The sequence below is a fragment of the Anoplopoma fimbria genome, chromosome 3 (genome assembly GCF_027596085.1).
Source record: "Anoplopoma fimbria isolate UVic2021 breed Golden Eagle Sablefish chromosome 3, Afim_UVic_2022, whole genome shotgun sequence".
Taxonomy (NCBI): Eukaryota; Metazoa; Chordata; class Actinopteri; order Perciformes; family Anoplopomatidae; genus Anoplopoma; species Anoplopoma fimbria.
The window spans coordinates 25372156-25391248 of NC_072451.1; the positions used below are offsets into that span (position 1 = coordinate 25372156).

General features: G+C 40.8%; 1 protein-coding gene across 1 annotated transcript in view; it reads left to right on the plus strand.

Annotated features, from left to right (window-relative positions):
- LOC129089019 (receptor-type tyrosine-protein phosphatase F-like) overlaps positions 1-19093 on the plus strand; it is a 121965-nt gene that overhangs the window by 28991 nt on the left and 73881 nt on the right. The window lies entirely within an intron of this gene.

Below are 19093 nucleotides of genomic sequence, written 5' to 3' on the forward strand. Positions count from 1 at the left end.
CTTTTATTCCAATATATCCCAAAGCAAATATGAGTGTTTACCTTTATAATTCATACATAGAGGTTTGGAAATGCTGAGGATTCCTGATATTGGTGTCATGGAGGAGCAGCTCCATCTTAATGTAAACGCCACAAGGTCAGACAAAAAAATGCAAGGAATGCGTTTTTAAATTAGATGGCATACAGTTCTGCAATTCAGCAAATGTGTGACTTAGAATCTCGTTATAATGTAAGAAAAATTTGCCATTTATTGGCAAAAATACTATATTTAATTTGTCTCCTCATCTCAATAAGTCAATCAGTCTTGTCCTAAACAGCAAAGTAATCCCATAATCAATTAAAAAATAGTAAATTGCCTCACTAAAAGCCTTATAGTGAAATATTAAGCCTTATACGTGTATATTGTGATGTGTATTATCCAAAGGACTTTTAAAAAAAAAATGCTTCACATGAATATATCAAATTGTGTTGCTTGTTTACACATAAATAGCTACCCTCCATGCCTACAGGATACTATGACCTCTGTGGACCTCTTTCCTCTCCTCGCCCATACAGTTGTGTGTGTGATTTATGTGAACAGAGGTTTTTTTACCTCTCCCTGCTCAGCCTTCCATATCACTGAGCTGTGAGCAGGAATGTCCTCCTTAATTGATTGTAATTTTGTCATGTGGGTTCTAGTCGCAGCAGGAGTTGATTTCATTAGAAACTTTAAAAAAAAAAGAAGCTCCAGAGCTCGCCAGCAGGAAGATTAAGGCCGTCCATAGCCATTACACTGACTAAAGCAGACCCCCTCTCATTCAAATACATCCTTCCCATACCCCATTTAAATCCCATCTTCCTTACACCCACCCCTCCTTTTTCCCTCCGTCCTCGCTGATTTGATGATATCATTGGCTGTGCTTGCGTAATCTATCCGAAGGGACTTTTCTCCTGCGCAAAGAAAGCTTCTTTTTTTTTTCACCTCTCCTTTGCACTGTATCATGAGGGATGCTGCACAAACAAACTGCACCAACATGACATGTATTAGATGAGAATAAGTACAGTGTTAGTGTTTGGGGGGGCTAGAAAATACAGTCTTACTCAACATAGAGCAACTGTTCTCACCAGCAGACGTGCTTTGCATCAAGTCATCTTCTCTCTGTGATCCCGTCCTGAGTATTGTAGCTGCTCACCCCAGAGCCAAGTATGATACATACACATAGCTTATGATGGATGCTTTTATCTATCAGGCTTTACCAGTACACATTCACTGCATACATTAATAGCAGGGAAAACAGACCTTTAACCATGAAAGCATGACTAACAGTGTGTGTTTTAGCTTGAACCACATACAAAAGTCCAATTGTCCAAAATGATTTGACACGTTTTATTTTTATAATGCTTACTTTTTCTTTTTATATACACCTAATTAAAGCCGGGTTAATCATTATTCTTTCTGTTAATATTAAATCGAGTGACGACTTAAGAAAGGGTTGCCAGTGTTGACGAATCCACTAATTTGCAACTCTAAGCAGAGGGGAGCCACTGTGAGCTTATTGTTTTGCTCCAACAAAACGGAACAATGTAGGTTTCATAAAAACCTGTGGACAGCTGCTCTCAGCCTACAAGCACAAGCAAGCCGGTTTTACGCTACGTGTTCAGAGTGAAATGGCAGACAGCCAAAGTAAACGAATGGCTGATGAAATTACAGTCCTCGTTGAACATTTAGCAAGGTGACGACAGACAGATATTAATTTCCAAACTAAGACTTTATTTGAACTATCCCAAAACTGTTAATGATAAACATATGAGTTTTTCTTTTATTATAAAGGCTTGTTGCTGTGATATTGTTGTTGTGTTTCCACCTGTTCAAAAATATCTGCATACAGATGTTTCACTGTAAATAATTTGAATATAAACAGAGGAAAATGTTTGAATGTAATGAAGCAATATCCCCTTAAATAAGTGGTTCTGCTTTTGTAAAAAGTATCAAGTATCAGTCAAGGCTAGTAGAGAACAAACCACACATCATGTTTAATCAATATACAGTAACTCCTCTGCCCATCCAGAGCCCTGAGGATGTACTGGACAACTCGGAGCCTGCTCATACATGCACGTGAGCACAGAATCGTACATTCGTACACACAGAATCACGCATAGTCACTTACACTCTCAGTACGAAGACACACACTTACGTAGCAATGTTGTCAGCGCGACTCTATTTTTAGACTATTGTTTGTAGCCTAGCGATACATCAAGTTCATATCAGCAGCAGCTCACAAGAAAACACTCGGGCAGCACCAAACAGACGGAGACTAATGATCCTCCTCCTTAATGGGGCGGTGGTAGCCTGGAGGTTTTAGAAGTTGGTGTCACATAAGAATGTTGCTGTTTGGAATCAAATGATAGAAATCTGGAGAAAGCGACAAAGAAACCAGCTGAGCTTTTGTAAAACCTTTCATTGATTTCATTAAAGTCATTGTGGTGCCTTTGAGCAAGGCAGAGATGCAGTAAAGCTGCTCACTGACCAATAAGAGAGGAGTGTTGCTGTCCTGGATAGCTCTCAGAGAAAGGTTAAGTTAAGCGTTGCTTAAAAACAAGTCAACCTTCCCTAAATTAAGGTTGAAAAATATGACTTCATAAGCACAAACTTCCTGTTTTTTACATTCCAAAAGAAAAGCCTCACACTCCCCGCATGACTTAAAGTACATGTGACTTTGCATCCACATGAAGTTGTCATAATAAATTGAGCACCCTCATCCAGAGAGCCAGTGAGAATTGTGAAGTCATTAATGCACTAAGTCGATCTGGATTATAGGTTTTAGCAGAGCGAAGGGAAGGTCGAGCATTAATTATGATTCTCTCATATCCTGGCTCTTTATTTTGTTATGCCAATCCTGCAAAATATGGATTACGACAGTCATATCGGTGCAGCTTTACACGTGCTTTCACTTTGCTCAAAGGTAGGCTGTATTATTAAAATTCTGCAGTTCACAAGTGCATTATAGTGTCTGGATCACTTTCTTGGGATTTTTTTTAGCCTAATACAATATTGTGTCAGTGCTGCCAACCTCTTATTGAAGGTAACACCAGCAGTCTTCAAGAATTCCCTTTCGAGGGATTTCGTTTTTTTACTCAACATTTTAAGTTGACTTCACTCATTCACTTTCTGAGTTAGAGACTTGGTCAAAGGCTGTCAAATAATGACGAAGATGAATGTTACCAGTTATATGGAAATGAATATGCATGTCCAACTAGATCTGTTTTTGTAGTTCTGTACACAGAGCATCTCATGTCTGGAGTCTAACCAACGGTCCCTGTCTTTTATCTAACCTAAGCTGACGACTTGAGTCGGGGTTGTGGCTGTATATTTATATACACATAGTTGTAGCGTGCCACTCACCTGTAGGGAGTTGAAAAAGCATGTTTTCACACCAGAGTTCGAGTAAGGCTTTAGCACTTTTGCAGTCATGGGTCCCGAGTCACTTAGTAATTCTGTCACGCTGTAACAGCCCTGCTCTTTGTTCGTGGAGGTTCTCACGCCCCCGCCCAAGAGGTCACACCACTGAGACTTACATATGGGCCCAAAGTCGAGAGAGAGAGAGAGAGAGAGAGAGAGAGAGAGAGAGAGAGAGAGAGAGGAGAGAGAGAGAGAGAGAGAGAGAGAGAGAGAGAGAGAGAGAGAGAGAGAGAGAGATACACATACACATACAGCTGGAAGAAACTGAGTTGTTTTCTTTTGTTTGTCATAAGTCAGAGTCTGAGGATCCTGGGTTGTAATCATCTTTTTCTCACTGTGAAGTTTTGAATAATAGCCTAATAAATTACTTTACAAAAGTACAATCCTGCCTGCACTGTGTGCATAAAATAAATCGAGTCAGTCAGTTATGTGCCAGTCTTGTATGGATAAATAATAATGATGCAGACAATGCTGAGACAAGAGGGGGAGGTGCTTTGAGAAATGTTATCCCTGTCAGTCTCTCATTCCCAAATCTCATCCCCTCTTTCATTTCGGTTTCTGCCTCAATGTCTCTATAACTTTCATATTTTTTCTATCTACTCCTTTCCCTCTCTCTCTGTTAAATCTAGTAGACAGTGTGGCTTTGACGTTGTGGGCTAGCATAAAGAGATGACCAGAGGGAACAATGACTCATTACTTGGGTAATGATGCTGAATGTTTCTGACCTTGAGTGCCCATTTTGAATTGAACTGCCTCAGTAAATGTTCAGGTAAATGGTGCTTGTCTCTGTGATGTAAGGTGAACAAAAAAAAAAAAAAAACTACTGCCGGCCAGAAAAGACATCTCAGCTCCCAACATCAGTCTCAAATGCAGTGTGCTGCCACTTCTCCCTGTCAAGGCAATATTTCATATTTTCATCGCTGTTAACATTTGATGAGCATGTAAAATGTAAAATGCAATGACTCAGATCAAGAAATGACAAAGGTGGTGTCAAAGCCACGTCATGACAGTGATGGTGATGATAAAACTGATGAGGCTCTGTGGGGCAATGGATAGATTGACTGTTTTCACAAGTGGGAGCTGACAGATTTTTTCCAAAACCAGAGCCAAATTCTTGAGCAAGAGCCTTAACTGTTCATGTTTTTAATTGACTTTTATTAGCAACCAGGGAATTGCAACATTGACAAGTCCTGGGAAAGGCCTAGAGCGACCGACTTGTAACTTATAAATGATAATGCATATTTTACAAATGAAAACAAATCAGCAAGATACTTGGTAAGGCCGTTCAACACAAACACCCAACAGCAGGTCACATATCATAGAGAAAAAAACCTGTAAAAACATAAATAGTGCTCTTATTTCCGTCTATGGTGTGAGAATGAAATGGCTCGCAATGCTGTTTGCTCTGCATTAGTTCTGTGTTTCCAAAAACAAGCTTAAAGCTGGAAATCTTATCTCAAACCAAAGTGGTTGTATTCATTTGTATTAATCAAATGTCCTGTCAAGCCCTGGGAAAGTGGAAGTCTTAACCCTTATCTGCTCACCCTCCTCAAAAAATTCCTCTAAAATGAAAAAATAAAAATGTCAAGCGGGTATCTGCAGAGCTGCTGGCGAGACGAGAACATTCCTTAAGTGTGAGCAGAAGCTCCGGTATATTCTGTGACTTTTCTGCAGTGCTGGAGAACATTCTCTTGTCTATGGAAAAAAGGAACGTTATCTAACGGTACCAGATCAAAAGTCCCATCATTACCGGAAAACTCCGCTGTCAGAGCGAGAATTAGAAAGGTTCTCCTTCAGTCCAGCTTCGCACCTTTTTTTTTTTTTTTTTTGAAGTTCCCTGGCAGTTCGTTTCTGAACGCAAAATGTCGATGTTTTGGAAAGGTCAAATGAGAAATATGCAAGGATTCGAAGCTTCTCCAGTGGAGAAAAAAAACTAGCTGCTTGCTTGGTGAAAACATGTTGAACATCTTACCCTGGAGTGATACCGCTCCTTGTTATATTAGTAGAGCTCTGCCTGTGAGTCCATGTTATGCCACTTTAATTTTAAGATTGGGAAAGAGGCCATAATTACACAGCAGTGTTAAAAATCCATCAGTTTCTGCACACAGTTCAAAACGTTAGAGAAATGGGATTCAGTACAGTGTCCCAGCTTTACTGTGCTGAATGAATGTGTTTAGTGGCCCTGTGTTTGGTGACAGTAAACAAATTACTGCCTCACTGGTTAGAAAAGGCCTTTATTTGCTTGGCATGCATTATAGTCCCCGGTGCGGAGGCAAAAAAAAAAATGACTGCGACACAATGCCAGTAATAAATATCTCAGGAGCCAAGCAAGTGCGGACAACAAACCTGACTGGATGAACGGCATAGAAATCGCATTGCGCCTCTTCCCAGGAAAGATAAATACAGAAGCTATATCGGAATGATTTAATACCGAGCCCCGCTCCTCCGACAACTTAATCCTTTCCTTCGCGCTATTCAAATCATCCACAATGACCAAAATAAGGTCTGTTGTGTAACCGCTATTCCCATTACTTTTTCACTCTCACTGATTCTCTTTTTGAATGCTCGATGGTTTCTGTAATGTTCAAGCTGCAATTGTATAGCTGCTTCCTCATGCTGTTGAAGAAAGTAAGTGGTCAGCTCATGTTTACCGTTTCATACTGTAGGTTGGTAAAGAAAAACGATGCAGGGTGTAAAAGAGTTTACTTTCTAGCGGAACAGGTTTGACTTCTGTCTTAGAGGCAGGGCTGTTATTTGTCACAACATGCTGCATGAATACTGAAGCACAAACTTGCACGCACAAAAAACCAGTCAGGGACACACACATCCACACACAAGAACACACACATACTCACCGAACTACAGGTGTACCCCCCCTACTGTATTTCTGAGCTCCATTGTGTCGGTCTGTGTCACAGATTTAATTTCTCCCACCATCTGCTGGCTGGAGGCCCGGCGTCGTAGATCATATCCAGGCTGACAGATACAAACTGCATCTGTCTACGCATGCTTCACCCAAGGACTCACACAATATGGCCGAGTGGAATCACCCTCCTGGCCACCCAATCTGCATCCTCACTTCCTTACTTTCAAGGACTTGGGCAAATGAAAGGTGGACAGCTTCTAAAGTTAGTCAGCGCTGTGGCATCAGTCCCAATTAACCACAACAGAATGCACAGAGAACTAAAAAGACTACATACATAATCTGGATTTCAGCCGTAAAAACCCTAATGAATAATAATAATAATAATTTTAAAAAGTAATTCCGGTTTTGCTGCTTGGCTTTTTCGTATTATTTAGTAGCTGGCTATTGGCAATACTATTCACTTTTTAACCAACCAATCAAGCATTTGTTCTATGCAGAGGAATGCAGCAGATAAGCAGCTTGTTGAGATTTTGGGGTCGGTATAGGAGGCTTTAATTAGCAGCCGCCACCTTACTGGAGTGTCCTTGAACAGGACACTAACTCTCTAATCCCTGCTAGCTTTTTGTTTATCTGACCTTCTGAAAAAATTAAAAAAACAACCGGGAAGCAGATTTCCAAAAAGATGTATACCTTTATACTGGTTTATAATCATTATTAGACATAATCCTGTCTTTTAAGTCAAATTATTTAATGTGAATGGGTTATGATCAATGCATAACCTCAATATTGTTTTTACCAGCCAAACTCACGCCGGCGAATTGATCTGTCCCTTGAGATTTGTTTGACACCGGACTCAAATTTTCATTTTTTTTGTCGCCTCGACACCTAGATGGAGTCATTCTTGCTTTGAGGCATTTTTATCATCTGTACTTGTCCATCAATTGCTCCATGCTGTTGGCGAGCTGTATCTGTAAAGACTGCAGCGTCTGGTTTGTCTGCGCCGTCATTGCTGATCATGTCTATTGCCTAAGAGAGAGAGAGAGAGAGAGAGAGAGAGAGAGAGAGAGAGAGAGAGAGAGAGAGAGAGAGAGAGAGAGAGAGAGAGAGAGAGAGAGAGAGAGAGAGAGAGAGAGAGAGAGAGAGAGAGAGAGAGAGAGAGAGAGAGAGAGAGAGAGAGAGAGAGAGGTTAAAATAACATTTGAAAGGGGGTTAATACAACCAAGAGAAACAGACATTTAATTGTATACCAATAACCTAAAAATGTCTTATATATTTATAAAACATATATTCTGCACTGGTGGTGAATTAGACCGGCTCTTTAAAACTCACTTGATCATAACAGCTTTTTCTGCCTCCCACCACTTTCTGAATTGTTGAAAGCATGTAATTTGGTATTAAAACCTCAACACGCATCTGCAGCCTGTCCTAATTACTCGCCGAGCGGATTTACATTTCTCTAATTTATCCCGTAACTTCAGCCACTTTGGGCGAAACTCAACATCCTGAAAGGTGTTAAGGAAATGCTCATTCATCCTATTCTAAGTGGGCCAGTGGTGTTCAAAGAATGTTTTGAAGTGTTAGAGCTTTCCACTTTACTGCAAAGAGCACATATGCTTAAAATCTAAGAAAAGAAAATTACAAAAATGAATGAATATTAAATTATTCCCTTTTAATAACTTCTGTTGCATTGGTGATGATGTCAACTCCAGTCTTTTGGGGGTAGACATCAAAAAACATTCAATGATGAACTAGTTATGTGTAGTAAAAGTAATCTTTGTTGTCTCTTGTGTAAAGTCACATACACAGGTTGGATGGATAATATAATAGTAACACCTGTAAGGTAACAGTCCTGAAATAGATACCGTCTTTTTTACAAAGAATACAGTGGAAAAAAACAGGAAGAGCTCACATAGTATTGCATGGATGTTCCGGTTGATGTGTCCATTGTTGCTTCTGCTGTCATACATTTATTGAGAGCAGAGCTGCAACCTGTCACTGTTCAAAATGAGAAGTAATGGTCCCTGTTGATTGTCAGGACGTATTGAACTCCTTATCTGGATTTTGTCTCTGGGCTTCAGAAGATATTGGAGATGTGACAGGACATGCACATCCTTTGATATCTGCGCATCGTCTGGAACCGACAGGGATATCCGTGAATTGACATCTGCTATTAAATATGTGCCACAAACAGCTGCAACAGGCTTTCATTATTCAATTACAGATTTCACTGAAGACTTGTTTGTGAGAGCATGACCGATGTGATTATCAATAGTGTTTCACCATGCGTGTATTGTACACAGAGCGACACAATGCTTCGTCCATTAGACAGTTTCTTTTTGCCCGGGCTTGATTTATTTTGTGTTGGTCCCACCATTTGCATACACTGGCTCACGATTATCTGAGCCAAGTTGATTTCATTGGTTTCACTCTGAACCAGACAAGAAGCCAGCAGGGAGAGAGATAGTCATGCATTTAAATGTCAAGATCCAATATTGTTTTTCCAGAAATATACACAGCCTCACCGAAGGAACACATAGGGTGATGAAAACTGTCACTAACAAATGTGCTCCTGAATCAAATTAATATTTGATGGGTCCAATGCAAGTCAAACACTTACTTACACCTGAGCACTCTGAGCCCCGCGGACAGTTACAGTGTCATTTTGTATCCAATCAATTTCTGGATTAATCTAGCCGTTCTTCTTACTTTAGCTAAAAGTGTTTTATGCTCAGCCGTGGTCTAAACTCCTCCCACCCTGTAACTGCATTTTTTTTCTAATCCAACAGTTCTTAATAGGTCTATCACATTTAATTCCCTTGGTATTGCCAAAATGACCATGTTGACACATCACTGATACAATCTCAGCAAAAATGTGATATATAACTATTTTTTGTTAGACCTTTTTATTATATTTCATTTTTCTGCACCGTATTGTGCACATGTTTCTATTTCTGTAAGGTAAGTAAAAACAACACACAGGGCTCACAAGAAGAAAAAAACCCCGCCTGACATTCCTTTATTTGTTAACAATGAGGGTCTGGGCCTAAACCCCAGCAGGTAAAGAGCAAGGTCCACCTTAAAGCTCTGCAGGCCAGTGAGTCAACGGCTCCCCAGGCCCCGACCGGCTATGGATGGATGGGCCCACTGCATGTCAGGGGGGTTCTAATACCTACACTCAATGAGCTGGCTAATGGGAGTCCTTTCACCCTGACCCCTTTTCCTCACACATTTACACACCAGGCCCTCTTGGCTTACCCACTGGGCCATAGAAGGCTGTGGAGAACAGCTTGTCTCACTATCAGCCTTATAGCTTGGCCTTAAGCTTGACATTTTCCTCGTGTTTAAGAGGCATAGTCCCATTTTTCTCTAAGCGGCTAAGCTGTGTTTTTTTTTTTCTTTCAAGGTTGTAGTTGATCGGTCTGCTTACAGCTGTCAAAGGCACTTTTGATTTTGCATGCATTACATCAGCATCAATATTTTTTACTTTCTATTGCAAGGGGAGGTTGACTGAGCAGGCATTCTCAGATTCAGAATTGCCCTGTTTAACACTCACAGTGTAAGGGCGTGTTCACCAGGTAGTTGATGCATTTACTTGTTCCTTTCATATTTGTTGACAAAGATTTTACCTCTAGAAAAAAATATATTTGACTTAGATATTTGGTTTAACTGTGAACATGATAAAATGTAGATCTCCTTAAACATTCATAGCTGCAAGCTTATTCACTATAACCACAGAATAGTACCAGCCATCACAGTCCTGTTTCTCCTGCCTCTTTGCCACTGTTGGGCAGCACAGATGAAATTATTACATTTGCCTCTTTTGAGTCCAGCAGTTAATAGGTCATGCCACAGTGTGATATTTTTGATCACCCATCACTTCTGCAAACCACAACAAAGTTGAAGCTGTAGACATTGACTCCCAGACTCTGTGTATTATTCATTGCCTCAGACCGAGGGAATAAGTAAAGGCTGTCACAGGAGGCCAGTGAGTGAGGATTTAATTAACAGAACCTGCCACATTCCACTACATCCACTGCCTTTCTGAGAACTCATAAAAGCCATCCCTATCTGCTGTAATTACATTAAACATGTCACAATAAAGCTCTGCCGATGATTCATTTGAGTTGTGGAGAGGATCAATTAATTCATTTATTTGCAAACCGCCGCTCTGCTTCCTTTTGTAGACCGATTTCATTAACCGTCACACTTCCTGATTTTTGGTCCTGTCCTTGTTCTTTTTTTCCCCCGAGAAACCTGGAGGAATAACCTGTCTTATTAGCCACATCGTATTAGCAAAGAAATTTACCATGAATTCCTGTTTTTTTTCCATCTCGGAGGCAGTGTCATTAAAATGCGTACTAAACCACAAACCGTGTACTCCGCAATACTACAATCTCAGGGGTCTTCAATCAAACTCCTGTTGGTATGACCACAAGGCAAGAAGTAGAGCTGTAATCTCGAAAGGAAAGCCTACGGCCGCGCTGCTCATGTAGCGTAGTTAATGGAGGATGTGATTCTGTGCAGCAGCGCTTGTCCCACAAGGTGACTCGGTCAGCATAACCATGTGAATTCAGAAGACCACCCTTGGGTTGCAGTAATAGTCGGAGGCCACGGTTATGTACTAACTGGTGCGCCGCAGCATAAATAACAGGCGTAGGGCTTCTGGCAGGGCTGTAGATCATACTGACAACAGTGGAAGTATGATATCAGATAGGCGAAAAAAGGGAGAGGTGGAGATGAATAGGAAAGTGGAGAGAGGTAGATGATAAAAAGAGAGAGAGCGAGGGAAGGAAGGAAAGGAAGCAGTCGGGGGGAATTAGATGACTGTTATTGATTATCTGCCTGTAGGCGAGGAAGTAAGGCCAAATGTTCTGCTCTGCCAGACAAAAAAGAGTATTATTTCAAAGGTCATGTCATGCATTAGAGTCTTTTTACTCCAAGTAGACTCGGATAAACAGCAGAATAACAGCGTTGTGATGCAACCACCAGCATGCAGCGCCGAGAGTGCTAACAACGGCATTAACACTGCTTTTGTTATGACTGTGTTTCTTTCACGGTCCGTTGCGTGCAGGTGTGTCTGTGCATGCAGTCCATCTATCCTGAACACTGTTTGTTTGACTCGCTTCTATCTCCATAGCAACTGCCATAACACCTGGTCAAAGAGATAGCGTGCCAGAGACAACAGGCTTGACGTGATGTAAAGACGTTCTTCAATGCTCATTTCGGTGCACATTGTACATTTGCCTCCAGTTCCATGGAGATTTTCTTTTTTTTGTACCATTTTCATGTCATTACAACAGTATTACATCAATGGCCTCCTTGCCGGGTCTTTGATGTGAGGGGTGTGCCGTGTCATCCCTTCTGAGAAGACCTCTGCAGTGGGAGCTCTGCCAACTAGTATTTCTCTGAAGAGCACGAGGGTCCTGCTCACATGCCCGTCATGGCAGAACATGTGAGAAACTCCTTGCCCTCCGATGTTTTGCAAGTCAAAAGCGCAGAGGCAGTTACACGAATACCAGTCGAGTCTGTCTGCCTTCCTTTTGGGCCTTATTAGTCGCTGCCTGAATGTCACAGGATTTCAGAGAGAAACAAGTGCTACTATACCTATCAGACGTATACAAGGCGGGAGTTGACTGAACCACAGGAAACGTTAATTAGAAATAGCTCTAACGATGTATTATTGCTGTAAATGGAATTGCTGTTATATTATATATTTTTTTTTTCCCCCCATTATCACTGTCCAACAGAGTGTGATACCTCCACCACTAACACCTTGGTGTTCCTCATAAATCCATCCATCACCTTTTTCTCCAGGGTCGCTGGAAGCCTGGGCCGGTCTCAGCTGACACTGGGGCTAGAGGTGGGGTTCACTCTGGACAGGTTGCCAGTCAATCACAGGGCTGACACATAGAGTCAAACACACCTACAGCAACTTACAACCCATAGGCGCGTCATGTATTTTTTGGGGGAAAACCAGGAGAAGCCCACACAGGCACTTGCAGACATGCAGACTCCTCACAGAAAGCATGTAGGAAGGTCTGAACCCAGAAACTTGCTGTGAGGCGACAGCGCACCGCTGTGCAGCCGGTCATAAATCCTTTGCACTTTTCACATTTTCCAAGTGAACTCACTGAATGTTTTGAGCACCACCAGCAATCCAACTATTCATAGACCTCCTTCAGTTGAACACTTGGCGCTCTGTTTTTTCACCTCCTGCTGCCACCGACACGCCTCACACACTTCTGTGTCTCCGGCAGATGCAAATGTCTGTCTCGACGATGTTCCTGGCTAGAAACAGCCGCAGGCCATGTGCTTTGTTTCAGCAACCGGCACCGTCTGCTTTTCCCTGCCATGTTGACTCAAGACCAGCTGAGACATAGACGACACTTATTGTACTATATTTAGTTTTCCTCACAGGTTGAGCTAGCAGAAAGGTGGATAATAAATGCTTTATTGAGTAAACACAGGAAACACTGAGACTTTAATCTTTGTATTTTTCTAACAAGTATAACCTCATTCAAACATTTACAGTAGCCATCAGTTAAGAGCTTAACGCTTCACATTTCCGCACAGAGGCATTTGAAATACCCAAACGGCCTACATAGAGGTGCATAAGCCCCTCTTTTTTCTCCCTATAAAGACAGTGCACTGATGTATGTTTAAAAGGGTAGGTTTTAGAGCACTAATATTTCATGAGGCAAGTGGCTGTGCTGCTGTCACTGTGGTCCTTTGGTTCGCACTATCAAAGGAGACATCACCTTTAATTGTTGTCATCCATCACTTGGCAAAAGGCGCACGAGGAGATCATAAGGCCTTTTATTTCTTACTTGAATTGATATCAGCTCAGATGTATAAGATAAGGAATTTGAGAAAGGCTCACCGTATCGCATTCATTTTTGATGGCGCACGTTGATGCTGAATTAGATTAACTATTGATACAGAATGAAGCAAGATGGTATGGGCAGCTTGCAAGTATGCATACAACTCATGTTCATGTTGTAGCAATGTTTGGGCATAAATATTCCTCTCCATATGTTTTACATTGCATGTGAGTCTCTGAAGGGACTTTTGCCTGGTGTAACTCTCCCTTAATACATTCACAGCAGCACATGAGAGCATAAGTATGAAGGAGACACTAGGACATACTGAAAAGGAAATGAGGCAGGCATTTTTTTTTTATGCAGAACTGTGGTATCCTGTGCCACAGTGTCAGGGCTCCCCTGTTAAGAAGGAACTGGAGTGTTTTCCCCCATTGAGACGAGTATGTTTGGGTTGAAGGTAAAAACGCTAGCTGATGTTAGTGTGGGTTTGAGCTCCAGCAGCCTCCCAGTGGGACAGGAGGACAGGGACGGGTCTCTTTCAGCAGGGCTCTGATTAGACCCATCGCCCTAGCTGCCACGCTCCACTCACACTGGTAATTGGAGCTGGCAGGAGGTTGGCATGCACCCCCCCCCCCCCCTCGTTCTTCCCCTCTCCTCTTTTACTTATTTTCCTCCCTCCTCTCTCATCTGAATCTTTCCTCACCTGCCTGTGGCTGTTAAAGCAGCAGAGGCACACCTCCTTGACACAGTATTTCATGATTACTGTAACACGTTTTCTTAATTTCACTAATTAGCATATTTGTAATTTTTCTCTTTACTAATGATATTGCTAATGTTTCCCAATGCTTTTACTGCTATCCTAATTTAGTATACAACAGAAAACCACATAAAACCTTCCCCTCCTGCCCTCTTTTCCGCCATGCTGCTATAACCACTGTAGACAAGTTCATCTGCTAAACTGCTCGTTTTGCAGTATGACTCTGTGCGTGATAAACAGCTGTTGAGGAAACAATGTTCCTTTGTTTTTCACACCACGAATGAACCAGTTCATGCGTACCTGGATTTACATCTGACGCATATCAGCCTCTGGCCTTACTCATTTGCAAATCCAGGGCGTTTCTACTACTTTTTGTTCCAAAAACTGTGTCACAGAAGCACTTTACAAATAAGTCCCATTAAATAGTACTGCTGTAAAACAGATTGGATGGAGACTACAGTATATTATATCAGCAGCAGTACAACGGTTTGGATAACGGTGGGGGCTGGATGTTTTTTTTGTTTTTTGTATGGGAAAACACTGCATAATCTCCAACTGTTAAGTTTCTATGCCTCCATGAAGGCGTTATGTTTTGGTAGTCCGCCGTCTGTATGTACGTACAAACGTCCATCCGTACCCTTCTGGTTAACGCGATGTTTCACATGGAAGGAAATTTCTCCAAATTTGGCACAAACGTCCACTTGAGGTCAATGATGAACTGTTTTGACTTTGGTGGTCAAAGGTCACTGTGACCTCACAAAAAAAACACATTTTTGGCCATAACTTAAGAATCCATACGCTAATTAAGACGATTTCCCACAAATGTTTAACAGGAATAAATGATGACAGACATTGATGTTAACTGCAACATGACTGGTTGGCTGAGTAATTGTCTAGTGACGCAGATACAGCAGTACAAGGGTAAATGCGCATACGACTATAAATCAGACTTAGTGGATCGCCTGCGGGACATTATCTCAACATTTTTTCCTAACTTGTTTTTGACAAACATCAACCTGCATTGCCTGCACTAATTTATTGGATTCTCTCCACATTTCCCCTCCTTTCAAATGAAAAAGGACTGAACAAAGGTATGTCTTTGTCTTCCCTGGATGACAAGTTGGCAGACAAGGTCAGCCGCAGGAGTTGCAGTAAAAGGAAAAGACAGTCGGAGCTCAAATCTTCTCATCGGCTTGACAAAATCTTTTTTAAGCATATGTATTGATAAAACTTAAATTTATTCTTTTTTTTTTATTTTTTACCTAAAGTCAAAGACATAGACAACACTAGAAAGCTAAATTAGATGCGCGCTGCATGGTTTTACAACTATTAAAGAAATTAGACTACGGAGCACTACGGTAACATTCCAACCCAATTTAAACAATTTTACTGTTAAACCTCTTAAAAGAGATTTTAAAACCTTACAAAGTGATTTATGGGTATTTTTAAGGTTAATCAGCTTAACTAAGTCTTCTATGATATTTAAAAATAAAATCATATATTGTGACATTGTATAGTATGTCAAACAATGTGCTTCTTTAGAGTATAATCAAAGGCTCCTGAGGCAGGGTGTTAAAAATCTGAGGTGACTGCATGTCAAAGAGTCAATCAGCTTCATTCATTGCAGCCTGGCCCTTGAGAGCACAACAGCATAATGGCACACGTAGCTAGACATGCAGCAAATTAAGGGAACTAAGGACTTTTTAGTCCTGCTCAAATATTAATATTACAGACATTTATTATCTTTGCCTTTAACATGGTTTAAACATGCCATGTTTTAACAGTTTAAATTGGCTTGGGATTTATTTATTTATTTTTAATTTCTATACTAATGAAATAGGATTTGTGGTTTAAGAACTACTTCTCTGTATTCTATTTGGTTACTAACCTTGGATATCTCCTGCTCCCATAACAGTACACACTATGGAACCAACATGGAAGTTAAGTTGAGTTGTAGGGTCTAGATCCACATATAACTTTGCAGCAGCACTTATCCTTTTAAAGTATTTCCTATTTGTGCTTCCTGATAGGACAGAGCTGCTGATGCGAGAGTAATACCTCCTTTGGAGTCTTTCACCCTGTTTTACCAATAATATGCTTTATTCACACCCCAGGAACCTTTGCCAATAATCTTAATCATAAATATTCTACAGGACTCAATGCAAAAGCGTTTGTTGGAAAATATCCAATGCTGATATTCACATTTCTTCTGTGAAAAGCATAGCTCCACAAAGCACCATAGTATAAATAGCTTTACCCCTTGGTAAGACAAAACACTACTTTCTGTGGGAAATTTTACAAATCTTGAAGTTCCTGCAGGTATTTTTTGGATGAAATAAAACAAATCTTCACCTCAAAATATAGTATGACAGACTTCTCAATCCTCTCAGTACTATCCCTGGGGTAACTTCTAGATGTGATTGACAGGATCAGCGTCATGCCTCATTGAATCGATGGGTTTCCACCATATAGTTGCGTTGTACTAGACCTAGAGGGAAGCTCCATCGTTTTCTGGCTGAGAGGTGAAGTGATTTGGGGACCCAACCAAGTGTTACATGTACAATATGAACACATGAACGTTTGGAATCAGGGGATCAAAGTCTACCAGACAGACTTTTTTTTCTTCATCTCCACGCTTGATTAAAGATCAACCAACAACAGGAAATCTTTAGAGATTGAATATGCTAGCACACAACTTCTCTCAATCAATGGATTTACAAATGAATAGATGAGTATATTGACAAGGTTTTGTCCTTTTTCTTCATCAATTTAATAATATGAATGACAGATTTTGTGACTCCAACACTACCCCCTAAACACATTCTGTAGTTAACATGCAACCACTGTAAGGAGGCAAGGACAATAGCAAAGGAGATCTATTTTGTCCCTCATTGGCCACCAAACTGTCTATTTTAAGTGTTTGTTTCTTTTAAATAAACCCTCATTCAGAAAATGACTGCAGCTTCAACATTACGGTGTGTATCTACAAGTCTACATCCATCCCTACCTTTTCTCTTCTCTCTCTCTCTGAAGGTTAGAGAGTGCAAACCACAAAGGAACACAGGGTGCTACTGTTACCGTTATTCATACAATGACAAATTGTACAGTATTATTTCCATGTGCTGTAGTTGTCTGTTTTTGTAGACGTACCCTGATTTTGGTTGGGATGTCTGAAAACAAATCCTATTTTGTTAGACAGGAAGTTCAGCCTCACCACAAAGATAAGAGGCCGTGCAGAGTTCTGTCAACTACATCTGAATTTGAGACGATCCGGGCTACAGGCCAGACACAAGGGTGAAGGCAGGAACTACTGCTCTACTGGGGATCAGAACAAAGTACAACACCCATGCACCTATTCATGCTCCAGCAATATAAGTTTACATATGGATTTTTGACTCAGACGAGCCAAGTGAAGTGGAAAAATCCCATTCAGTGCCTCCCTGCGGCTCCATCTTAAGTTAGACAGCCTTCTTGCTGATGTAATCTCAGAGACAATCAAATTTAAAACATAGGTCCAAGTTATAAATGTCAGCTTAAGAGGGTAGATCAATTGCACCAATAATACTTTGAGTGGAGTAAATGTAGTTCAAAGGTGCATTTGGAGAATTGCTTCTTGGCAACACATGTGTATGGTTTGGGTATTGTCAAATACGTGTGTATAGATGTGTATAGATTGTACTGCGTATTGTTTCTGTCACAGCTGATGACTGATATGAGACAACCTTGTGTCTATTGTAACACAACTCACAGTGGACAGTGGAACAGAAGATATTTGTTTTGTCTAGAGTGAACAACAAAATGTCCATGTCTTAATTAATTAGGGAAGTTTGCAGAGAATGCCGACTCTCTCTCTCTGCCTCTCAATTGTACCAGCACAGTGTTGCATCACAGTCATGGTTGACCAGTCCAGGGCAGTAGTTTGATATTGATAACCGTGCGCCAAGACGCCTTGTTTTTGTTCTCCTCCCCTATCATGAAACAAAGTCTCTTGTATTCATTGTAATAGTTTTAGTAGACCATTCAGTTTTACCATTGGGACATTGTAATCCTGTTCTGGACACGATGTCCTCAACCACCCTTTAAAGCCAAATCTCTTGTCTAGTATTCATTTTAATCCCTGCAGACCAACTATCATTTGCCTAGTGTTAACCTGCAGTTAGGTATCTTCTCATGATGGGATCCCCAGGGCCCCATCTACATATGAGGGAAAAAAGATAAAAGTGATTACAAGTTTAAGAGCAAGCTGATAATAAGACCTCTCGAGGGCCACCGTGTTTCCTCTTTATTAAGGCTGTCCAGAGGTTAAATTAGGGTTTATTAGCAGGGCAGGTGGGAAGTCAGGATATGCAGCACAATTAGGCCATGTCAGTGACAGTTTTGTATTTCATCAAAGACATTAAATGTGGATCGCAAAACCTTAACAGAAAAGGAAAGTTATACATTCATCTTAAAGATAAGAATTCTGCTACTGTTTTGCCACCTACAAACATTCTCAAAACATTTATTACGTTTAATCTGAATAACAGAAAGAACTCTTTGCCCAAGTGTTCCTGGTTTGTTCAAGTTTACTCTCATTATTAGAGTGAAAGTCTGGCACAGTTGAAACACATGCATGTAAATGTTTCGATGGAAGACACTGTATGCTGGGATGTACCACTTACTGGTGACAATTCAAATCCAGTATGTCAAGGCTGAGCCCAAAAAAAAGCCCAGGACTATATTACTGTTCTTATTTTGTGAATCTTATGATGTGATGTCAGTATATACTTTAGAGCAGCCTTTCGCCTTAGAATACCAAAGGATTATACTTTAGGTGTTGTCATGGATATCCTGTAACATTCATCATGATGAGTTGGATTATTCAAATAGGTTTGTTTAGCTTGCTAAGCCTAAGGCGGCTCATTTATGCATGGGTGCCCAGAGACAGATTGCAATCCTTCCTCTGTCTAAACCTGAGACTCCCCGTGCCGGATAATAAGCCTGCCATGATAATCAATCAGAGCTATTTCTATTCATCCAAATTTGAAAGTCCAAATCATACCAGATTTTCAATTCCCCTGTGTTTTATATTCTGTTCTTGAACAAATGTTTTGTTCATGTGTGTGGGGATTCTGCTAAATGTTCGGACTGTAACACCTGAAATGTGTTCGCTCTCTTTCATCCTCTTCTCTGCACTCAATGCCTGTCACAGCAATTGGGAGCCTTTACTCT